The sequence below is a fragment of the Leptonychotes weddellii genome, chromosome 10, assembly GCF_054177405.1.
Source record: "Leptonychotes weddellii isolate Sample4059 chromosome 10, ASM5417740v2, whole genome shotgun sequence".
In the NCBI taxonomy this organism is placed as follows: domain Eukaryota; kingdom Metazoa; phylum Chordata; class Mammalia; order Carnivora; family Phocidae; genus Leptonychotes; species Leptonychotes weddellii.
In genome coordinates this window covers 72,819,415-72,837,522 of record NC_138378.1, presented here as the reverse complement: position 1 = coordinate 72,837,522, position 18,108 = coordinate 72,819,415, and the positions used below count along the sequence as shown (strand labels likewise).

The window sequence follows — 18,108 nt, the reverse complement described above, 5'->3', positions numbered from 1 at the left end:
AACAGAACTTATTAAGCAAATTAAAAATGTATTACTACAGGAAATCTAATATACTAGGTCAAAGAAGAAAAAAATGCAATATGATAATTCCTACAGATTGTGAAAAGCTAAAATTGAATATTCATTAATGATTCTTTGGAATCCTAGATTCCTAAGAATAAAGGGAATTTTCCTTAATTTTATATGGAAAATCTAACTCAAACCTCAACCAAGAGACAATGCCAACTGTGGAGGTATAATGAGAATGGCATTCTTATTAAAGTCAGGAACAAGGAAGGAGGCTTACTATCACCATTGATATTTAATATTGTTCTGAAAATTCTGACAAATGAAACTGGTGATAAAGAATGAGTGCACTTATTGGAAAGAAGCATAAGAGGTGTCATTATTTGCACATTACAGAAATGTCTACCAAGAATAAGCAAGTTAAAAATATATATTAAGTAAAACTGCCCTTATAATAGAAAATTACTTAGAAAATATACAGCAAAACAGATTATACTCACAATAATAACAACTAAACTAGGAATAAATTTACAGGATAATTTGGATCTGTTTAGGAGAAAAAAAACCTACAAAATTTCACTGAGTGTGATAAAGGAATATGACTAAATGGAGTGGTATTAGTATATCCATATATTTGCTGATTCAATATTACACAATTTTAATTTCCCTAAATTAACATATGTTTAATGCAATTAGAAGAAGAGTCCAGACTATAATTCTCATTTTCTTTTGGAGGCAAGAGTTGACAAAATGAACCTAAAATTTATCTGGAATAGCAAATGGATAAAAATCCTCAAGAAATTTTGAAAAACAGAATGTAATGCTATAAAACAACTTTATTACTATAAAAATAAAATGTTTTACTATTGTGCAACATAATACCAGTGCACAAATTGAGAAAAGAATCTCTGGAAGGAAATAAAAAGCCCAAAAGTTATATTTAAGAAAGGCAACATTTCAAATTAGAAGAGAAAGAAAATATTTTTTTTGCAAAAGATTTCTCTGAGAGTTGATTAACTATTTGAAAAAGTATTACAAAATAAATGCTAATTTGATTAAAAACTGAATGTAAATATGACATTACATGACAGCTAGAGGAAGATAAATTCTGATTTGGGGCTAGAAAAGAATTTTTGTCTATTAAATAATAATGGAAAAGACTGATAGTATCGACTATAAAAATTTAACAGCTTCTGTATGTAAAAAATATTGTCAAAATTAACTTTTTCAGAACTTCACCTGAGATCCACAGTAGCCTTAAAAATCTGCTCAAAACTAGCTCAATGTGCACAGCCTTTGCCTTGGGACATTGATCAAAAATTATCAGCAGCAGTTGTTTAACACTGCAACTTCCTGGGGCAGGAATAACTATTGAATAAAGCAATTTTAAAAACTGAAAGGTAAGGCTAAAAAACTTAAAAGTAAAAACTGGAGGATGAGATGTCCATGGGGGCTGTGAAAAACTCTAGCATATTCCCGGAAATCTGGATGGTCACATGCATGAGAAAGGTATGTGCATGCCCAAGAAAGAGCTCAAGAGATCCTAATCTTTCACTTCTGGCTAACCTTGAGGCCCCGCACAAGCAGGAAGTAAAGGCTAGGGCCGAAGTGTCAACTGCCCCTGTTGAAGATGTGCCTCAGCATGCACACAAAGCCCCTTGACAATGTCTGGAAGACTTACTATTTCAAGGCATTTGAGAAATGTTTGCCTGATCATTAATTGACCACTAAACTAACCAAGCTGAGCCTTCACTGGCTACACATAACAAAGGATACAGACATGACAGAATTTGTTCATATAAGCAGCAGCGACAACAAATCGAGGATGATGAAATCTAGTTTCCAGATTTGTCACATGATATAATCTAAATGTTCACGGTCAAGAAAAATTTATGGGACCTAAATATAAGAGGTAAAATTATAAAATTCTTATAAGAAAATATAGGCTTAAGCCTTCATGACCTTGGATTAAGTGATGGTTTCTTAGATAGGACACCAAAAGCAGAAGCAATGAGAAAAACACGACAAACTGGACTTCTCAAAATTAAAACATTCTGAGCTTCAAAGGACATCATCCCACAAAATAGGAGAGTGACTGCTAATGTACACAGGGTTTCTTTTTGGGGGTGATGAAATGTTCTGAAATTAGACCGTAATGATGATTGCACAATGGGTGATTATACTAAAGACCACTGAACTGAATAAAAGATTGTAGGAGGAATTGTTGGAATAAATTTTATTTCATTATAGTTGTGTCTCCCATTTCACCTAATTACCCACTCAGTTTGTCTTTTTAATATGTTCACATCATTACTGTCTGTAACATAGATAGGGGCGCCTGGGTGGCTCAATCGATTGAGTGTCTGACTCTTGATTTAGGCTCAGGTCATGATCTTAGGGCTGTGGGATAGAGCCCCGTGTCAGGTTCTGTGCTCAGCAGGGAGTCTGCTTGTCCCTCTCCCTCTGCTCCTCCCTCCACTTGTGCTCTCTCTCTCTGTCTCTCAAATAAATAAATAAATAAATAAATAAATAAACAAACAAACAAACAATAAAAATTTAAAAATAAAGAAAAAATACTTTTCAAAATAATAAAATTTCAAAAAATAAATTTATTTTTCAAAAATAAAATTTCTAGCAGTTAATACTAAGTCAAGATAAGATAAACCTAAGTCAACTCCTGGTTAGTATATATGTACTGAGGTATCAGAATCCAAGTGGCAAGTTATCCGTAAAAGATTTATATTCAATTTCAATGCAGAAACACAAGAGAAAGAGATGGTTAGGACATTCAAAATGATGAAGTCAGTGTCTCTTTTTCTTAGAGAAGAAATAGGGAGCAGTTGCTCTTAAATGGATGTAGAGCTCTGTGCAAGTATTGCATCAGTTCTAATACTTAGAAGTAACTCACTTCTTGTAAACCCACTTAGGTTGAAATGTCCACTTGGACTGAAAAGGATTTGGGGAAAGCAGAAGAGAGAAAGAAGAGGAATAGCCCAGGACCACTGATCCCTAGGCTTCATTAAAAGCCTGGTTAGGAGATAAGTGGAATTAATAATAGAACTAACCTGGTGTCAACCACACTTACAATTGTATTTTTGTAGCTGCAGCGTATTAGCTAATGATTTGCTAGTTTTATCGAGTTCATTTCGCAGTGTACACTCGGTTCTTCTCAATTATTTATCTTTATGAAATTCCCACTCATCTGGCTTTTTGTCCACCACACTAAACTGACCAGTATTTTTCTTTTTTTTAATTTTTAAATTTTTTATTATGTTCAGTTAGCCAACATATAGTAGTACATCATACGTTTTTGTTGTAGTGTTCAGAGAGGGAGACAAACCATGAGAGACTGTGACCAGCATTTTTCAATTTCCTTTTTCTCTCTTCCTGATCACTAAATGTTGTTCTTTTTTCTTATCTATGGTTTCTTTTTGAGTAACTTTATCCAATTTCATTGCTTTGAATACAAGTCTATATCTTGATTCTCAAATGTATATGTCTAGCCTGGTCCTCCAGCAATTGCCTCTTAAACAGTCACATTTGATATTCAATAGATATTTAACCCTTAACCTAAAACAGAATTATTAATTTCTATCCCACCAAATATACTTTCCCTCCTCTTCTCTATTTCAGTGAATGGCACTACTAGCCACCCAGTTACTCATACGAAAGATCTAAGAGTAATCCTTTATTTCTCTCTTTTCTCACACCCACATCAGTAAATCCTATTGACTGTGCCTTTGCTGTGACCCTTTTCTCCCCATCTGCACTGCTACAACTCTAACTTAACTGCCACCACCACTTCCTCTGATAGCTATAAAATATCAACTGGTACAATCTCTTTTGAAAATTGTTTATCAGCATCTACTAAAGCTGTATGTATCATACCCTATGACCTAGTATTTCAACTCCTATATATAAATATAGCAGGAATGCATACATACATTCACCAAACGACAGAAACTAGAATGTCATTATTCTTAATAGTCCCAAATTGGAAACTATCCAAATGTCCATCTATAGTGGAATGGACAAATTAATTTATGGTATAATCACAGAATTGTATACTACACTGCAATGAAAATAAATAATTCATGACTACATACAACAATATGGATAAATCCCATGAACATAAGGTCAAGCTAAAGAAAATTGACAGTTATGAGAATATACAGTATGACTACATTCATATAGAGTGTAAAAATATGAAAAATTCAGCTATGCTTTTAGAAGTCAGGATACCCTTGAAAACAGCATGTGTGTGGGGAGGTGACTGTAAGTGAGAAGAAACAATTCTGGTGCTGGTGACGTTTCTTGATTTAGGTGCTAGTTACAGGAGAATGTTCAGTTTGGGAAAATTTACCAATGAATATTTGTGTGCATTTTCTGTATGTATATTTCAATTAAATTTTTTTTAAATGCAAATCAAAACCACAATACCACCTAAAATCAAAAAGACAAGAAAAAATAAGTGTTGGTGAGGATGCGGAGAAAAAGGAACCCTCATACTCTGTTGGTGGGAATGTAAATTGGGGCAACCCTGTGGAAAACAGTATGGAAGTTTCTCAAAAAAATAATTCCATTATTGAGTATTTACCCAAAGAAAATGAAAAAAAACTGGGGGCGCCTGGGTGGCTCAGTCGTTAAGCGTCTGCCTTTGGCTCAGGTCATGATCCCAGCGTCCTGGGATCGAGCCCCACATCGGGCTCCCTGCTCAGCGGGAAGCCTGCTTCTCCCTCTCCCATTCCCCCTGCTTGTGTTCCTGCTCTCGCTATCTCTCGCTCTGTCAAATAAATAAATAAAATCTTTAAAAAAATAATAAAATCTTTAAAAAAAAAAGAAAATGAAAAAAACTAATTTGAAGAGATACACACACACACACACAAAGGATGAGATCTTGCCATTTGTGAGAATATGGATGGACCTAGAGGGAATTACGCTAAGTGAAATAAGTCAGACCAAGAAAGACAAATACCATATGATTTCACCCATATGGAATTTAAAAAATGAAACAAATGAATAAACAAACTAAAAGCATACTCAGACCTACAGATACAGAGAACAAACTGATGGTTGCCAGAGGGAAGGGGGTTGTAGAGATGGGCAAAATGAGTGAAGGGGATTGGGAGATACAGGCTTCTGTTGTGGAATGAATAAGTCACAGCAATAAAAGGCACATTATAGAGAATATAGTCAATGATATTGTAACAGTATTGTATGATGATATGATGACAGATAGTAGATACACTTGTGGTGAGCACAGCATAATATATAGAGAAGTTGAATCAGTATGTTGTACAACTGAAACTAATGTAACATTGTGTGTCAACTGTAGTCAAATTTTTAAAAATTTTCTAAAAAAATAATTAACAGACATGTAAGAGATAAAACTATAAGACTCTTAGAAAAAAACATAAGCGTATATCTTCATGACGTTGTATTACTCAGTAGTTTTTAAAATATGACACCCAAAGTATAGGCGTGTAAAAGAAAAACACAAATCAGTTGGACTTCATAAAAACTTAAAAATTTTGTGCTTTAAAGGACACAATCATAAAGTGAGAAGACAATCCACAGAATGGGAGAAAATATTTGCAAATCATATATCTGATCAGAGACTTATATTAAGAATATTTATGCAACTCAGTGATAAAAACAACAATCCAATTAAAAAATGGCAAAGGGTTTGAATAGATACTTCTCAAGGAATATATACAAATGGCCAATAAACACATAAAAGATGCTCACCATGACTTGTTAGGGAAATGTCAATCAAAACCACAGTGAGATATCACTTCATACCCAGTAGGATGGTTATAAAGTAAAAAAATATAATCGTGTATAAAGACGAACAATAACAAGTATTGGTGAGGATGTGGATAAATTTGAATACTGCTGGTGAGAATGTAAAATGGCGTACTTTAGAAAACAGTTCGGCAGTTCCTCAAAAATTAGACATAGAGTTACCATATAACCCAGTAGTTCCACTCCTGAGTATGTATGCAAGATAACTGAAAACATATGCCCACACAAAAGCTTGGGCAAAAATGTTCATGAGAGCATTATTCACAATAACTCAAAATGTCCATCCAGTGAGGACTAGATAAACAAGATATGATCTATCCATACAATGAAGTATATTCAGCCATAAAAAGAAATGAAGTACTGATACATGTAACAGCATGGGTGAGTCTTGAAGACATGACGCTAAGTAAAAGAAGCCAGACACAAAAGAACAAATATTGTATAATTCCATTTATATGAACTATCCCCAAAAGGAAAATCTGTAGAGTTCAAAAGTAGTTTAGTAGAGAGAAAATGGCTTGGGGAGCGACCCTTAATGGGTCAGGATTTATTTTCAGGGGAGGAGGGGTAATGAAAATGTTCTGAAATTAGACAGTGGTAATGGCTACATAACTGTGAATATACTAAAAATGACTTAATTGTAGTTTAAAAGGGTGACTTGTTTGGCATATGAATTTTATCTCAACAAATGTGTTCCTTTAAAAATATCCTATAAAATACATTACTTTGAGTGAATCAAATTAGCAATTACAAAAAAGAGAGATAATAGCCATTGTTGACAAAGATACAGTGAAACAGTGATTCTTACAAGCTGTTTCTTGGAGTTTTAGACACTATTTTTCCACATGTATCAGTAACCATAAAAATATTTATACCTTCTCCCCCAGTATTTGTATATGATATTCTATGTAAATGATCAGACGGTTAAACCCCCTTATCTCACATTTTATATAAGTGTGTTCATTGAAAAAGTGTAAATAATCTTTTTTTAATGAGAGTATCCTTTATTTTTTTTTGAGTATATCCTTTAAAGCAAAGTAATTTTGTGTATAGCTCTATGCTACAACTCCATGTGATCATTAAAATTATATGATCAAAGAATATTTAATGACTCAGTAAAATGCTTGTGATGTAATGTTCAGTGAAAAAAAAACATATGGAAGTTTCTGATTCTTATTTGTAAGAGAGATTAGCGATAGAGATTGGGGGTGGGGGGAGAGAGAGAGAGAAAGTGAACTAATACAAAGTATTTAGACTCCTAGTCATCCCAGAATTGATCAGTGTATCTCTTAAAAAAATGGGCAAATAAAGCACTCTAGGCAGTCTATATAACACAATAAAAGGCACTGTTAGATGCTGTTCTTTATACTTGGTGTTCCACTTGCTGTGCCTATTACTGGATTTCTTTTTCCAACTTCATTCAATTCACTTCGACTAAACAAATATTTACTGAGTACCTACTAAATGGAAGACCTTGTTCTAGGTGCCATAGCAAAAGAAAAGATGGATATGTAACGAAGATAGAAGCCTTGACCACTGGGTGCATGCTGAGTTAAAGGACAGGTAAGAGAGGATGAGGTAAAGGTAAAGATGAGATTGAAGTACAGATGCAGTTGTTGTGAGAGAGGAAGAAAGAAAAGATGTTGGTGCCTTGGTCCTTTGCAACATCTCTGAGGGTGAACGAGACAGTCATTATGGCCTACACATTTCCAAAATATAGAAACAACATCTGATGGAACAGAGGATGCAAGGCATTGTTTGGTCATCTCATTCCAATGCCTTTTTTCTAAGAAGCTGGGCTTTGGAACAATAACTATTATAAAAGTATAGTTTACCTCTTGGGCCTCTTCACCCATTTCACCCACCACCCTCCCTTCTGGCAACCACCAATTTGTTCTCTGTATCTATGAGTTTTGTTTGTTCATCTGCTTTGTTTTTTAGATTCCACAGAGAAGTGCATCACATAGCAATTCTTTCTCTGACTTATTTCACTTAGCTTAATGCTCTCAGGATCCATTCATGTTGTCACAAATGGCAAGATTTCATTCTTTTTTTAAGGCTGAGCAGTATTCCATTGTGTATATATTACCACATCTTCTTTATCCATTCATCATTAATGGACATTTTGGTTGTTTCCATATGGTGACCATAGTCAATATTGTATTGGATATTTGAAAGCTGCTAAGGGAGTATATCTTAAAAGTTCTCACCACAAGAAAAATAATTTTGTAACTTTTGTAACTTTGTATGGTGATGAATGGTAACTAGAGTTATAATGGTGATCATTTCACAGTGTATATAAATTATACATGTATACCTGAAACTAGTATAATGTTAAATGTTAATTATACCTCAATTTAAAAAAAAGTCTAGCTTATACTTGCAAAGCATTTACTCAGTGTCAGGCACTCTTCTAATGTGTTACATATGTTAGTTCATTTAATCTCCTCAACAATTTCATTGAGGTAGATACTATGGACAGCCTCATTTTACAGATGTGATAACACAGATAGATTAAGCAACTTGCCCAAGATTCCACAGCCAGCAAATGGAGGAGTTGAGAATCTAACCAGGTAGTCTGGTACTAGAGCCTAGGCTCTTATTTCTCTGCTATTGTGCCTCTCCAAGTGGCATGCAAAAGTACTGTTATTTTATGACAATATCTCATATGTTAGCAATTCAGTGGGTTGGCTCCCATAACAATGTAGAATGGTACGTAGTAAACAAGTCATCTGGGACATGGTCTTTGGATGATCAAAACCACTGGAAAACTGTATACTCTATATATGACCCTGTTAAGGATACACAGTGAAAGTGGCATATCATAGCCCTGAGAAATTCTGCAAAACTCCCTTTAACTTCACTTTTCCTGACATTTCCTAACTTTATTTATCCATAGTCCTCTTTTTTGTATGTAGTATGTATAAATGTCCCTAAAAATTGCTGTTTCATGAAAAATATTTGGGGGATTTGCACATGTGGAACCTACCTAAGAACCAGAGGGCAAGCAGGCTCTAAGAATATCACCAAGTACCAACAGTGAAATTCCTGAGATCATTACATGGTTTATTTATTTGTCATAGACAAAATTTGAATTGATTCACCTAATAAGTATTTCTTTCCAATATTAGCTTAGAATCAGAAAATCAGAGGGTAACAGATGAATGGTGGAGGCAAGCACCAAGTCAACAGCAAGAGATGACAGTTAAAGGCAAAATAGAAGACATGAAAATAAAGAAATGAAAATACAAAAAGTAAATTACATGAAATGCAAAGTGAGACCCTGATGATGGGGTGGAAGACAAAGCACATAGCTCAGTGCTCTGTAAGAAATGAATAGCATTTGCAAGTGGGTTATACAGAAAAAGAGGGCCCAGAAAAGAGCTTGGGACAGTGTGGACCAGGACAGGGAGACATAAAGAATTCTTAAGAATGGAGATGTCTAACATCCAGTTCCACTTAGTATGCTTTCTGTAATGTAAAGCCCGTCTGTGGACTCAAACCTTCAGTAAAGTGTAATATACACATTACAGCCTATGCAATTACACTTTGAGGGGAATTAAAAGGGCTGAGGCTAGTCTGGATGACTTGGAGAACATTCAAGGGAAAACAGACCCAAATGAGGTTGAGAAGTCAGTGTAGGCAGAAGACTGGCACCAAGAATGGGTGAACATGAGGATTTGCAGATCCTATAATTTCACAGAAATCTTAGGGCATTTGTCCTCCATAGAACATGGGATATGGGGCTTAAGTAAATTTTACAGAGATCTGAAACGATAGGGAAACCTTGGCTCCATCTGACTTGTCCTCCTTGGTCTTTATTAGATTAGTTTTTTTTTTTACTGTGGTAATCATCAGTGCTGGTGAGCTGAAGTGCAGTGAGTAATAGGAGTATTATACAAGATTAGGTAGGAGAAATCATCACAGGACACATCCTGTAAAATCTTGGCACTGACAAAGGGTTTGGGATTTTTTTTCCCCATGAGTAGAAGGGGAAGCTATTAGAGAGGTTTTTTTTGCAAAGGAGAATCATGACTTATGTTGTTTTAACAGGATCACTGGAGGTGTCCAGGAGTGGAATCAGGGAAGACTAGTTAGGAGGCTACTATAATCAACCAGGTGAGAGAAGATGGGGATGTGGAATAAGGAACCAGCAGAGAAGGTGGTCTGATTCAGGGTATATTTTGGATTTAGAGTCAATAGGATCCACTGATGGACTAGAAATTGTGGTTAAGAGAGAGATGATGCCTAGATTTTTTACTTTAGCAAGTGGATAGATAGAGGCTGCATTTACTATGAATGGGAAGCTAGAAGAGAAGGCTTGGTTAGGAGAAATAAGTTTCATTCATGTTGGGATGGCAGGCTACTTTTCAAACCTGGGTATGAGCTACAGGTTTGGTAATGGAGTGGAGACCAAAAGAAGAGTTGAAGAATGGATCAGAGAGACCTCCTCAAAGGAAAGAATGGAAGGGCCTAGAGAGTGAGGAAGGTGAAGGCCACGCAAAGAAGGGAGTCAAACTCAACTAATCACGGTGATTGTGCAGGTCAAACTATTTTGTCTGATGAAGGATCTTGGTTTAGAGAGGTTAAAGGATTTATCTAAGGCTAGCCAGTCAGGGGCAGACTTCACATTGGGACTCAAGTGTCCTGGCTCCTAATGTTAGGCAGTCAATATTGATATCTACTGAAGAAGGCTCACCGGTGTTGAGCACTGGGCTTCATAGGCTTTACGTAATTCAATACTTGTTAACAATTCTAGGCTCTGAGAGTATTATCATCTTATTTTTGGATAAGGAAATTGAGTCTTAGAGAGTTAAGTAACTTGTTCCTTATAAAAACACATGCAGTATATGAAATTTCTAGGTAAACAGTCAAATAATTTCAGGCCCTAGAGATGACCAACTCCCTCATATTACAGATTAGGAATCCAGCACCCAGATAGATAAAGTAACTTGCCTACGATTCCTCAGTGGTAGAGTTAAGCTTTGAATCTAGGTCTCATAACTCTTTGCTCAATGTTTAAAATAATGGGATTTATAAATATAATTTTTTCCAGATAATTGTTTAAAATGTCATGTTGGAGAGAATCAAACATATTAGTAAAACCAATATGGACTGCATTTCTTAATTTCCTTCGGTTTACTGTATTTTATACCATCATAGGAGATTTTAATAGTCTTTATAATATTATAGTGCTTATTACCTAATACCCTGTTCTAGTCTATGTATTGAAAAATTGATTTTGTGATGATTCTTTCCTGTGTCTAATCAGTTCAATAAATTAAACTTATAGGTCTGTTATTCCAGGTCATTTTTCCCCTCCTACAAAGAGCTTTAGCCATTGCCCCTCTCCATATATTATTCTCAAGCTTTCATTTGCCTATTCTGAATCTAACATCTGAAGCTCTTTGTTGCACACTGATGACTTCCTTTCCACAACCCTGGTTGCTATTATTGCCTTTGTTGTTTCCAAAGACAATGTGTAACTATTTGTTTTTATTCTGTGGAAAGAGATGCTGCTTCTGATCTCTGAATGACAAAATATATGATGTTTGGGAATACCAAAATATCCTATCAGATTCCTAATCCTGGGCCACATTCCCAATTTGGGGAACTATATTATATACGCCAGAAAATCACATTCTTCCAATGATTTCCAAATTTACTCCAGAGTTTTCTACGATGAAGATAAGGTTTCCAGACCATGCACATTCAAAATAAATCATTATTTAGAACATGTATTTGGTTCTTTAAAAGAAATAAATTGGGGTGATTTGAGTACAAATCCTGCTACCCTAATTTCCTATTTAAACTAAGCAGATTAGCTCTCCTTCTTAAACATTGCCAGATTTAGCCCGGCCCTGATCATAGGAAATGGGGAAAGAAGTATCTACCTTTTAAAAAATGTGCCAATCATATCCTTGGCCACTCATGTTGTTTCCAAATACTGTTACTTCAACTTTGAGCTGTTATCAGCACCAGTGATTAATTAATGGATTATTTACTAAAGTTAGTTTCTTTTCTTCTCTCCTCCTGAAAAAGATGCAGGAGACAAGTGAAGAAAAGCCAGACATGAGTATTCCATTTGAAATCCATGATTATAAAGCTTAAAAATTCAAACCAACTTAAAAAACTGTTTTATTTTAATACTCTGGAAGGTTTCAGTGAACTCCATTATTTTCACTCACTATTTGCTTGAATAATTTAGGCAAGAAAGCTAAATTATACATAAAGTGTACAGTTAGAAAGAAAAAGTTCATGCACAGCCCTAGGCTATAGCCTCCCCTAATGATGTCTGAAGTCAGTGAAAAGAACTCGTTAGACTGAGAGTAATTTCTCAGGGTTTAATTTTTTTTTCTTAAAGCAATAATGTTCTTATAAAAATCTGACAAATAATATACTAAAAGAAAAGCCACAAAAGAGAGTCTCCAGTTAAGGCCTTAGCCCCTGTAAACTTTCATTTAATTTCACGTAGAAGTTCGCTTTCCCCAAACCACAATAGATGGTGTTGGCAGCCTTGAGTGATATGATTCAACAAGGAAAATACACATCTTGATTGAATAGCGTTGCTATTTGGCCTCATTAGAATTCTGAAGTTACAGAGTTAAAAGGAGATGCTTCGGGCTTAGAGACAAACTGGAGATCTACCATGGAAAGAGGATCAGCAGCCACTCAGTGTCCCATCATCTGAGCAAGTCACTGGCACTCGCTAGGGTATCGTGCTTCAGGAGCAGCCCATACCATTACCCATTTGTGGATTTGCTAAAGTGCTCACATTCCCTTTCAGTTTAACAACAGAGAATTCGACTGCTGTAAGATGATGGGAATATCAAAATGGTACTATAGTCACCTTTGATTTCTGAGCTGCCTTTGTTCTTAGAGTCACACAATTGTAGAATTTGAAGGATGCAGTTCAGCCCCTTCATTTTACAGATGAGGAAACTGAGACCCAGAGAGAAGTGAGGAGCTCAAGGCTATGCAGCTAATGTCCTTGTTAACTCATTCCCAAATGTGTGTATAGAGACAGAAAGGAATTCCAAGTAGAGAGATCAGCCATATGTAAAAGTACAAAGGTGGGGGGAGGGGAACGAGCCTGATGCTTTGGAGAACAAGAGGTGCCAGTTATTACCTGGTCAACTCTCATCATACCCCCTGCTCAGGGAATCTTATGGCATCTATACCATAGCAGTATAAGCTGGCAGGTAAGCGCACAGAGAGTCTGGAACCAGACTGCCTGAGATTGAATCCTGACTGTGCCTTGTAATAGCTGTGATCTTAGACAGGTCACTTCCCTCTCTCGGATGTATTTTTCCCAACAGAAAAATGATGTTGGGTAATAACAGAACCTACTTCTTAAGGTTATTTTGAATGGATAATAATGCATATAAAATGCTGACCAACAATGTGTAGCACTTGAATTACATAAATATTAGTTGTTAATGTTCATATTAAGAGAACATAAAGAGAATTTCATATTAATTAGGTCTTCTGGCCATAGCTGATCAGATAAGAGGTGGTGGACAGTTGACCCAGGTGAAGCATTTACCAAGCAGTCAATGTCCTATCACTTATGCAGCCTGCATTTGAGGGGATAAGTTGATCCATCAAAGTAGGGCCATTAAGGAATTATGAAATGGACAACCAAAAATTAGGGCTAGTTAACCAAGAGACTGAGAGAAAAACTGATTGAGAAGAACCAGGGGTAACACAGGCATTATGGTCTCAAGAGAAATGAAGTTATGAAGTTTTGGGGAAGCCAAATGGTTAGGAGAGGAGCATTGGACACACACACACACACACACACACACACACACACAGAACCTCGGTTTGAACACTTTATATGTTTAGTCCAATTCTATGGGTAAACAACTCACTAACCCCTCTTTTCTTAGAGGTAACTGGAGTGAGCTTCAGGTCCTTGCAATCAGAAGAATCTATCAAACACAGACAGTTCTGCAAGATATATGCATGACACTGGAATAGAGACAGAGGTGAATTGCGAAAAGCTGGGTGTGCCAAAGTGAGTTTAAATTATCTCTTGAAAGCCACTGTAAGTTACTGAAGGATTGAAACAGATGAGTCATGTCTGATCAAATCTGTCATCAGCCATGCAACAACACAGAAGGTAAATTTGAGGTACAAAAACAGCTAGAGGAGGAAGGCTAGTTAAGAGGCTTTTGGTATAATCTAGGCTAGAACTCATCAGGACCTGAATTAAGGTAAAAGAGGCAGAAATAGAAAAATACAGATAAGGAAGGTAGTAAGAACCTGGTGACTTGTGGGGCACAAGGAAGCTGTTGGGAGTCCAGCAAAATTTCTGATTTGAGTGTTTGAATAGACAAACTTGGAAACATAGTTTTGGGACTAGAAATTGAGAGGCTCCCCTATGCATAAGCTGAGAGTTTGAGGTATCTCTGGGAAATTCAAGTGAAGATGTTCCTTTGCATTTGGATATGGAGTTACAGAGCTCAGCAAAGAATCTGCGGTGATAGGTTAGGAGACTACAGGATAATAATGGTAGCTGAGACTGAGGGTCTGGCTGGTGTCTTTCGAGGTGAGTGTAGATGATGAGAAGAGATGACCAAGGTTATGGTCTGGGAAACACCAATATGTATGGGGTGAATGAGCAGAGGGTCCCCTGAAAGAGTCCAAGAAAGAATGGATGGAGAAATGGAAGAGATCCAGGAAAAAGTAGGAGAGTGAGCTTTAGGAACCAAGATGGGAGAACTTTTCAAGGTGAAGAGAGTGATCAGCAATGTCAAGTACAGAAGAAAGTTCACAGACAGCTAAGGGCACAAAACCATTTGCTGAATGTGGAGCATGGAGATTACTTCAGACCTAAGCTAAAGGGTGAGAACAAAATGAAGATGACAGTGGGTTGAGGCATGAAGAAGGAAAATACAGGAAGAAAGCAAGTATACTCCAGTTATAAAAGAAAGAGGGATGAAGAGAATGCGGGATCAAATAAGGATTGTTTGTTTAGTACAAAATAGACTTGACATATTGATGAACTGAGTCAGAAGAGAGAAGCTAGTGAAACAGGACAGAGGAGGCCTGATGGAGCAAGGTGCCTGCTGGGGAGGTAGAAAAATGCAAAATCCAGGGCACAGGTGGAGGAATAAACTTTAGACAGGAGTAGGGACAATGCTTCCATGGAAACAGAAAGGGAGAAGAAAAGGATAAAGGCCAGTAAAGCTAAGTTTGTAGTTGAAGATTCAACAAGTTGAGGGAGCTTCATGTTTGAAGGAGTTGTTTTTGTCAGGGAAGTAGGAAGCAATGCATTTTCTGAAAACAAGGGGACAAGCTATGGTGCAAGGAGTTTGAAGAGAAAAGGGAATGCTAGAAAACCTGGTGCAAGGACCACGAGAGGGGCTGAACAGGAAGTCACAGAATTATGGGGCCACTTAAGAGCCCAGCCGAGTTTGAATATCAGTGGTGTACGGAGGCACCAATTCATGTGGTGATGTGATTTCTCCAGCAGTAGTTCACGTCCCAGATGTAGAAGGGGAGTATTCAAAGACTGCAGAGTGCAGGACAGGTTCAAAGGAAAAGCACGAAGACAGGGAAGTCCAGAGTGATGATAAAAGAAAGATGGGTTCAGAACTCAAAGGGATTGAAATGACTCAAGAACAGGATGTGAGAGAGAGGGTTGGTTTGGAAGCTTTGCTATGGGTTGTCAAAAAGTGGGAATCATGAGAAAAAGAGTGGTGACAAACAAGGCAGGCATTTGTCGTCCATGTGTGGGACACCAGAGGTGAAGATTTCAGAAATAAAGCAGTTGGTTGTGCAAACCAAGAGCGAAGGCAGGTCTCCTCAGTTAGTCACAGATTTCCTTTTCTTGGCTTGTCTCTGGCTCCTCTGAACAGCCCCAGAGCCAAAGCCAGAAGGCCACATTTGTTATAGACTGGCACGAACATTTGCCAGGGTACTTTATCCTCTTTTGTCACTCAAGTTCCAACTGAGGCTGGGAAAGATTGAGGAAGTTTAATTACACTGTTCTTTGGAGTCCATTGCAAGGCATTAATAACTTGCTGTGATATTAGCAGTTTTACATCTTACGCCAGCATCATTTTGTCACATTAGTTTAATATTGCTATCATGTAGCTTAGTATTAATGTGATACAGGAGTAAAATTACATGTGCACTTTTCATATTGTTATATTGAAATTTAGTGTGTCTATGACACTAATACTATTCAAATTCCATAAAATATACAGTTCCTAATACAAAGACATTTTCATGTTATGTTAGAAGAAGAACGCACATCATTACACTTACAGAACCACGCAGCGGAGGAAAAATAACTGAAGGGCTTACCATTTGTGAGCCCTGGGGAAAACAATCTGAGGATGGTTGCTATGCACAACTCAAACTTTGCCTTCCCTGGTAATCAGAACAGTGCTCATGGCCTTAGAAGAACAAGAGTCAGAGAATTTTCTCTAAAGGATCAGTTAGTAAATACTTTTGTTATCATGGACAATACAGTGGCAACTACTGAAGTCTGCCTTGGGAGCACAAAAGCAACAGAGGGCAAACTGTAAATGAATGAGTGTGGCTATGTTTTAATAAAGTTTTATTTCTAGACACTGAAATTCAAATTTCATACGCTTTTTACACATCATGAAATAATACTCTTCATTTGGTTTTCTTTCCAATCATTTAAAAATGCAAAAATTACTCTTGGCTTGGGGGCTGTACAAAAACAAGTAGAGGATGAGGTTTGGCCCTTGGGCCATAGCTGGCTGCCTTCTGTGTAAGAAAATTCTGCATCTGTAGGGGCACCAATCCAGATCCAGGATTATGAATTTATCGGGGCACCATGAGTGGATTCAAGCTCTCTTGCAGAATTTACGTATGCTGGTACATATATTTCTAAACTGACTTTGGAGGGGGAGTAGGCATATTTTTTCCTTTCTGTATTTTCCACTCCTCTCCTCCCACCCAGAAGGAGCTGGCTGTTGGTTGAGGCGGCACTCTCGCAGTGACACATGCTCTGAATGTCTGGCCAGAGCACTGAAGGAGGCCGTGACCTTGTTTGTCAAAAATAAAAGGACCTAATTCTTTAGTTTAGATCAAGCCTTTGGATGCCCTTCCTTTCTATTTAGTAGCAAAATATTTCCCAGGCAGAGGCCAAAATTATGCTCATAAATGTAATACATTATTTTTGAGCTACTCTATATAATTTAAAACTTTTAATTTACTTTTTGTTAGATGTCATGTCAGATAGCAGGCTTCAGGTCAAATTTAAGACCATCTGAATCCATTTTGAAGTAACATTATAAAATTGATCACATCTAAGCTCTATCAGAGAGCTTCTTCCCTCACCTTCTTGTTTTCTAACTTAGATCCAATAATGAAGGACAAAGACAATCCTAATCCAAAAAGGATCTAAGTAAGGCTCAGGCACGCTTTGGGAGGAAACCTGGACGTAGACTATCTAGAGCGTTTCCTCAGTGGAGAAAAAGAGGAGACTGGGGCTCATGGGTGGTGACAGATGAAGAGCCACATAGGGAAAGATGAGGGGACAAGGTGGGAGGAAAAGTCATGAGCTTTACCTTATCACCCTGTATCTCCTTTTCTTGTGTTGCTCCCTCTAGTCCAGTCGTCACAGACCTGGCCTTGCACTCGTAGCATGAGGAGAGTGAGGAGGCAGAGAAGCTGTCAGCAGTACTTCTGTGGGATGGGGACTACAGCAATGGGAAAGCTAATCATAGGAGTGCCATGATTTTAGAATGATGTTCTACTTCCACAAGTAGGTCTAGAATCATGTTCTTCTTTCACTTAGGTCTTGACCCAGAGACAAGAACTTACTGCCATCTCATATCCCCGGGACCTGCCGTAGGAAAAAAAGTAAGACTGCTATCAAGAGAGGGAAGTTAAAATTTAGAGTTTCTGATGGTTTCACAGGAGGTCGGATGGAATTCTTTTGGGGGGGTGGGTGGGGGAGCAATACAATCATTTATTTAAATCCCCCGGAGATCAAATTTACAAACAAATTCTTATTCAGTGGGTCTGGGTAGCATCTGAGAGCATTTCTTTCTTTCTTTTTTTTTAAATTATGTTATGTTAATCACCATACATTACATCATTAGTTTTTATTGTAATGTTCCATGATTCATTGTTTGCATATAACACCCAGTGCTCCATTCAGTATGTGCCCTCCTTAATACCCGTCACCAGGCTAACCCATCCCCCCACCCCCACTCCCCTCTAGAGCCCTCAGTTTGTTTCTCAGAGTCCATAGTCTCTCATGGTTCGTCTCCCCCTCCAATTTCCCTCCCTTCATTTTTCCCTGCC

At 37.2% G+C, this 18,108-nt stretch overlaps 1 long non-coding RNA gene across 1 annotated transcript in view; it reads left to right on the top strand.

The window, feature by feature from the left end:
* The window catches only part of LOC145723709 (uncharacterized), a 196,895-nt gene that overhangs the window by 1,525 nt on the left and 177,262 nt on the right, over window positions 1-18,108 (top strand). The gene's annotated exons all lie outside the window — the stretch shown is intronic.